This window comes from Rana temporaria, chromosome 10, assembly GCF_905171775.1.
Source record: "Rana temporaria chromosome 10, aRanTem1.1, whole genome shotgun sequence".
NCBI lineage: Eukaryota > Metazoa > Chordata > Amphibia > Anura > Ranidae > Rana > Rana temporaria.
Genome location: NC_053498.1, coordinates 24,316,016 through 24,323,831, shown reverse-complemented (window position 1 = coordinate 24,323,831; position 7,816 = coordinate 24,316,016).

The window sequence follows — 7,816 nt, the reverse complement described above, 5'->3', positions numbered from 1 at the left end:
CCGGGCCTTCTTGACTATGGTATAACAGATGTGCAATTAACCGTATTATTACCCCACAATACCCAAACCCAACCTTCTTCCATTAAATGGAGACCACACCAGTTGTTGGGTAAAAATTATAGGCCGTAGCAGCCTTATTTTATTAAAGATAATAATTTAACAATTTTAACGTAACAACACACCTGTCCTCTAACTAACTGACGTTGGTCTCCGCAGGCGAAAGCCTGTAACTGTAACACTATAAATATATATAAACATATATATACACAACCTCAAACCCTGTATATATAAACATATATATACAATTAACTCCTCAATTGCACTGCGGTCTCTCGTGCCCTTCTGACAGGCCTCAAGCCGATGCAGGCTCAGAGACCCTCCCGACCGCAGTGCACCATACCGTTCCCTCCAGGTAACCTCCGTTATCTGGGCACCATCCTTTTTTCTTTTTTTTTTCATTCAAATTATGTTTATTTTCAATAAAAGTACATACATTTGTACTATAACAGCAGTATACAATTCAGTAATACACAGTAAATAATAAATCCAATGCATTGTTTTACATAGAAGATGGTCTTGTCATAGAAACTGACTATCATATACAGCCATATCATATGCTATCACCATACGGTGTGAGTATAACAGATTGTAATAGTTAAAAAGAAAAGCTAGGTATAACCAATAATTTATAATTAAATAAATAAAAGGATATTTCCATATACTATAAATTCCTTAGGCTTATTGTTGTCACACAATAAAAACCCCATGTGTGTACTGGGTCTAATTTCATGGAACGAATAAAGGACAGGATTTCTGGACAACAATGACCTCTCCGCACCCCCACTGGGAACAGTCTGTGTCCAAGAGGTAAGCAAACTTTCAATCCCCCCTTCCCTCCCCTCAATAATTATCACCAATACCCACCAGTATCTGTAAATATATATTTTCAAAACCCTTAACATGCCATAACATCCCCCAAAAATTTGGTGGAATCTTTTGATAACCCAAACATAGGCATACTTACAAATGTTTAATATATATCTTTTTTTTTTTTCTAAACATAACACTCTGAGAATGAGAAATAACAAGGATGTTATCCTCGTGTAAAAAACAAAATTATCAAATCAAATAACAATCAATGAAAAGAAGAGAAAAAAGAGAAGAAAAGAAAAAAAAAAGAAGATCAGGGGAAAGTAAAAGGAAAAAGAGATGGCAGCCTGCCTGTCAACAAACAACATCGTCCTAAGGATATAAATATCCACCACAGCCTTTATGGGATAAAAGATATTCCCATAAATTTCATCCACGGTTCCCATATTTCATGGAAAAGAGTAGACATATCCAACATGGAACAGACCCTCTTTTCTTGTTCCATAATCCATGTAACCTTTTGTTTCATATACCGGATGGAGACAGTAGATTTTTTCCAGCGCAGCTGCAATTGTGATCCTGGCCCTGTCAGAATGTATAGATGAGTTTTCTAGTAACCTTGGAGGTTTGGGTAACATCCCGTTAAGTAAAGCGATAGTGGGGATTGATGCAAATTACAGCCTGTGACACGTCTTATTATGTGAACACCTTATTCCAGTATCACGTATTTTGGGACATTCCCACCATATATGTACATAGACCCCAATCCCTGACAACCTCTGAACAAAGGGGCGAAGTTGACGGATACATGGAAGCCAGTTTAACGGGAACTAAATACCACCTAGTATAAATTTTTACATTAGCCTCTACAAGGGATATATTCACATATCCTTTAATGGATCTAGTATAATTACTACACCAGTCAGATAAATCCCAGTTGTTATTAAGTTCCCTTTCCCAGGCCAGCATATGAGGTAATTTGGTGCAGTTATTAGCAAGCGATTGATATATGATTGAAATATTCCCCTTCCTGATCAAACCCTGATCACAATTACTTTCATAAGGTGTCAATAGTCCAGAGATCGAGCCACTATCCCATAGGCTTTGTGCATAGTCATGTAGTTGAGAAAATCGTAATTTTTCTGAGACAGGAAGACCTAGCTTGTCAATGAAGTGTTGTTCAGGAAGTGGACCCGAGCGCGAAAAAAAACGGCCTATACGATACAACCCTTTGTCATGCCACCATTTGAACGAATCTACTTCAATTTTAGAAACAAAGAGTGGGTCTTGAAAAATACTCGATAAAGGTCTGCCTTTAGAAATTAGAGAGGGATTGTTTTTAAGTGAATCCCATAAAACAAAGGTTTGAGAAAGAGTCGGAGATAAAATAGAAGGCCTATTCTTGGTAGGACTCCACATTAACTCCTCTATCGTTAGATTCGGGGTCGCCTGCTCTTCTATATCTAACCAGTCAGGGCGTTCATGTTTAAGAAAAGTTTCCGATAACTGTGCCAATCTTGCTGATTGATAGTACCATAATAAGTTGGGTACCCCCCCGACCCCCCCTGTTCAGGCAAGTTATAGAGAGTGCGAGATGGAAGGCGTGGACCCTTATTGTTCCAAATAAACTTGATAATCTTTCCTTGAAAGGATTTAGATGACTTTTAATTATCGGTATGGGTAATGATCTAAAAAGATACAAAAGCCCTAGGGAGAAGAGTCATCTTAACCGAGTTAATTCTACCAATCCAACCTATATTCTGAGTCCCCCAATCTCTCAAATCTTTCTCAAGTTTTCTATACATAGGTGGATAATTGGCCAAATACAAGTTTTGGATGTTGGGAGTCAAATAGATACCTAGGTATTTGATATAAGAGGTGTCCCATTTGAATCCATAATTTTCCTTTAGTAGAGAAACCGTGGATTCAGAGAGAGAAACATTGAGGGCCCTAGACTTGGCCATATTCACAGTTAGACCTGAAACTATAGAAAATTTGTCTAAAAGAGAATATAATTCCGGTAGGGATGTATCTGGAGCGGTCAAAAACATTAAAAGGTCATCTGCAAACAAGGCACATTTATGCTCCATTTTGGCACATCTAACTCCCCTGATGTTTGTGTTCTCACGAATAGCTATAGCCAAGGATTCCATAACTATTGCAAACACCAGGGGAGACAGAGGACAACCCTGCCTAGTACCCCTATGAATCTCAATAGGTTCCGAAAAGATACCCTGAAAGCGTATATTAGCTTTAGGATGAGAGTAAAGTGCAGATAAGATTCCAAGAAATTTCGTGCCAAACCCCCAACGTTTCATCACTTCTAACATGAATGGCCATGATACTGAGTCAAATGCTTTCTGTAGATCAATAGAAAGAAGCATTCCCCTTTGATTAGTATCACCAGTCCAACCCGAGTTCAAAATGGAGATCAGATCCACAGCCCTCCTAACCTGATCAGGACCTTGCCTTCCAGCGATGAAGCCTACTTGATCTTTACTAACATACTGGCCAATGAAAGAGGACATTCTATTGGCCATTACCTTAGTGAGTATCTTAAGATCGTTGTTAATGAGGGATATAGGTCTATAGTTTTCCACCAGGCTATGGTCTTTTTCTGGCTTTGGGATAACCGAAATATAAGCTAAATTAAGTTGCCTGTCTATGGGAACTCCACCGGTCATGTGGTTGAAGAATTTAACCATGTAGGGTGTTAAAATGCTCGAATATGTTTTATAATAAGCACTTGAAAACCCATCAGGGCCCGGGGCTTTATCTAATTTTAGGTTTTTAATTACTAACAATACTTCTTCAGCTGATATGGGAGACTCCATCATTTCTCTATGAACTTCAGTCAATTGAGGTAGATTCAAATTGTCTAGAAAATCATCCATTCCCTCTGAAGAAGAATCATCAGTGGATGCATAAAGCTTAGAAAAAAAATCATGAAAGGCCTCCATTATCTTCCTAGGACTCAGGGTAAGAGAACCATCAGTCATCCTTATTTTAGGGAGAGACCGTGATTGAAATCTGGGTGAGAGTTTATGAGCTAGCATCGGGCCTATTTTATCTTTAAATTTATAGAAATTAGCTCCAGTCCATTTCATATCTTCCCCAGCTTGGTGGTAAGTACCAAGTTTAGGGCAGATCTAGCTGCATCAAGTGCCTGAGTAGGAAAGTTAAGAGGATCAGATTTATGTTTTTTACGGAGCTCTATATAGTTGTTTTCCAGCTTCCTTATGTCTATGTTTCTTTGTTTCTTGAGGCCAGCGGCCACTTGTATAATTTTGCCTCTGATAGAAGCCTTGTGGGCAGCCCACAGAGTTTCAGGGGACACATCTCCTGTATCATTATGCTTAAAGTATTCTAGAAGAGATCGCTCAATATCCTTCATTAGGACAGGGTCCTTCAAAATAGACTTATTTAGTGTCCAATGAGACACTTTAGGAGAAGTGTCCTCTCTCCTCAGTGACAATAGAACCATCGAGTGATCTGACCAAGAAACATCAACTATATGAGACTTAATGGCAGCTGGGACGTGATGGTTAGAGATTAATATATGATCTATACGCGAATAAGAGTGGTGAGGGTTAGAATAGTGAGTATAGTCCTTAATTTTGGGGTTCATCTCCCTCCAGATGTCAGTTAATCTAGACTGATGTAGAATGCGTGCTACTTGTAGACTAAGTTTAGTCGGTCTGACGATTCCCTTGACAGAAGGTTTGGACTTATCCAATCCTGTGTCGAAAGCTAGGTTAGAGTCTCCACCCATAAGAATGATCCCCTCCATAAATGGTCGGAGGGTATCAAGCATCTGTGAGAAAAACTTTTTCTGACCTCTGTTAGGAGCATAATAAGAGATAAATGTGTATAGTCTGCCATCAAGGGTACCTTGTAACAATAGAAACCTACCTTCCGGATCTCCAAATTCTTTAGTCAGGTTAAAATTACAATACCTAGAAAACAAAATGGCCACACCCTTAGTTTTGTTTTCTGCTTTAGCTAGGTAAAACAATGGAAAGTGGGCATGCATAAAGGAAGGGTTGTATCGTTTAGGAAAGTGGGTTTCTTGAAGGAAAACCACATCTACACGGAGAGACTTGTATACTTGAAAGGCTTTGCGCCTCTTAACAGGAGAATTCAACCCCCGAGTGTTGTGAGTAACAACACTAAGGGGTTTAGATACATCATTCGATCCAGCCATAAGTCTTGTCTACATCTATGAACATGCGGGACCGTACAGATATCATCAATAGTCTCGCAAATACGAACAATGGCAGGCAGGCTGAAGAAACGAAGAGAGTATGAAGAAGAAAGAAAAAGAAGTGAAAAGGAGAGATAAAAAGAGAAAAATAAAAAAACATATGGCACAATAAACTATTAGATCGTGCAAGGTCAATTCGTGACCCAGAATGGGGGAAGAGAATGATTCTCCTTCCCTCATTCAAACAAGAAATTTTTGTATAGTCCCAGAAAAGGACTATATTCTTACCCATTGGGTCGACAAAGTGTCGACACAAGAGGTAAGTTGAGGTTCAATACCTCACCGTCGTCAGTTGCCGACAGATTAAACATTACACCTTAAAACAAGTTTAAGAAAAAAGGCATGTGAATCATAGGATGACCCAAAAACAATAGGAGAATAATCTAAAGAAAAACGGCATTAAACTAGACATGTAATCCCGGAATCTTCTTTTTTTAAAAAGCATCCGGGATAAAAATTCATCGGAATTAAAGATTAAGAGATACGTCCTGGGTAAGTCTATTCAATATCAGGGTGCTTGGTCCCCTCCAATTTTCCTGTACTTGACCTTGTTCCAAGGATTTTGAGTCGGACTAGTAGGTGTGTTCCTCTTGGCAGATGGAAGTTGAGGCGGATTAGTGTCCATGACAGGATCAAGAGATATAATTTTCAGATCAGACAGAAGTCGTTCACCTTCTTGGAAATTATGTATTATATGGTTTCTACCATTATAATTGAATTTTAAGGCGAAGGGGAAAGCCCATTTATACTTGATGTTTTTGTTGATGAGGGCAGACAATAACGGTTTCATTGCTCTTCTTTTCTGAATGGTATATGGTGAAATGTCAGAAAATATTTGTATATTAGTACCTTGGTATTGAAGATTCTCCTGTTGTCTGGACCGTTTCATAATGTCTTCTTTGGTGGAGAAATAATGAGGCTTGACCACCACATCTCTGGGCAAACCATCTCTTCTCAGTGGACCTAATGATCTATGAGCCCTATCAATTTCCAATTTTATATCAGGTGCAGATGGAAGGAGGATTCTCATAATGTCTCGTATTGCTGAATGAACGTCCATAATGGACTCAGGAAGACCCCTAACCCTGAGGTTTTCTCTTCTTGACCTGTTTTCCAAATCGTCAATCTTAGCTTGAGCAGCCTCCAGTTGTTCTTGTAGGAAATGGATATGATCATCATGTTGTTCAGTTTTAGAGACGTTAGTGTCCAATTTATGCTCAACTGAGCACAAACCAAGGCTGCTTGGGGCCTGATTAATTGACCATAGATCGAGAAAGAAAAGGAGGGAAGGTTGTTTGGGACTTTGAAGGCACTGGTATACAACAATATAAAAAATATATATAAATATTTATTTGGACAGATTATATTAATACAAATTGTACAAAAGATATACAAAACAATTGGGACAAACCCCACTAATCACATTGATCACAGGACCATTGTCTAATTGGTGGAGTTGTAGTCTCGACCGGTTTCGCAGTATAAAACTGCTTCTTCAGGAGAATGTCTATAGGGTATATAGGTGAGATATGGAAAAATGAACAGGTAAATCGCAAGCAATTATATACAATAGTTTAATAAAGAAATTTCAAACACTCAGTGTTGCGTCTTGTAGGAGAGTCGAGGGACTACTCACCTTAATTTGCCAAAGTGATCGTAGATCGGCCAGGGCGGTGGCCCCCTAGGGCGCACGTGGGGGATAATAGGAACGGGCTCTGATAGAAAGGGTTAATAGATTATTCCTAGTAATGATTGTAATGAGGGACGGTTGTGCAAGAAGAAAGGGATAGTGGAAAAGTAAGGTTGAGGGAAAACGAAGAAATAATAATAAAAGAAGAAAAGGGAAGAGGGAGTGGGGAAAAAAGGGGGGCGAAAAAAAAGGGGGAGGGGAAAGGTGGGGGGTAAAAAGGAGTGAAAATGAAAAAGAGAAAAGAAAGAAGAAAGAGGGTATAGTTGAGAGTAGAAAATGAAATAAGAAGGATAGGTGGGACAGGAAGGAGGGAAAGGGGAGGGGGAGAAGAAAGGGAAAGGTAGGAATTGAAAAAAGAGGGGAGAATTAGTTGAGCACAAGAGGAAAATGGAAAGGAAAAGAGGTCATCGTGGGGTAGTGAATAGTGGAGATCCAAAATGCCCAAACAGAGGACTAGAAGGGATAACCAAAAGGAATTGATAGTTCAGCAACAAGACACCAGGGGGTGACCATCAGGAGGTGACACTCAGTGCTGGGATGGAGGGGGTTAAAAATGATAAACTCCAGCTTACCGTCCAGGATAATTTAATCAATTTAATTGATACTGGGGTGATGGACCCCAGTATCAATTAAATTGATTAAATTATCCTGGACGGTAAGCTGGAGTTTATCATTTTTAACCCCCTCCATCCCAGCACTGAGTGTCACCTCCTGATGGTCACCCCCTGGTGTCTTGTTGCTGAACTATCAATTCCTTTTGGTTATCCCTTCTAGTCCTCTGTTTGGGCATTTTGGATCTCCACTATTCACTACCCCACGATGACCTCTTTTCCTTTCCATTTTCCTCTTGTGCTCAACTAATTCTCCCCTCTTTTTTCAATTCCTACCTTTCCCTTTCTTCTCCCCCTCCCCTTTCCCTCCTTCCTGTCCCACCTATCCTTCTTATTTCATTTTCTACTCTCAACTATACCCTCTTTCTTCTTTCTTTTCTC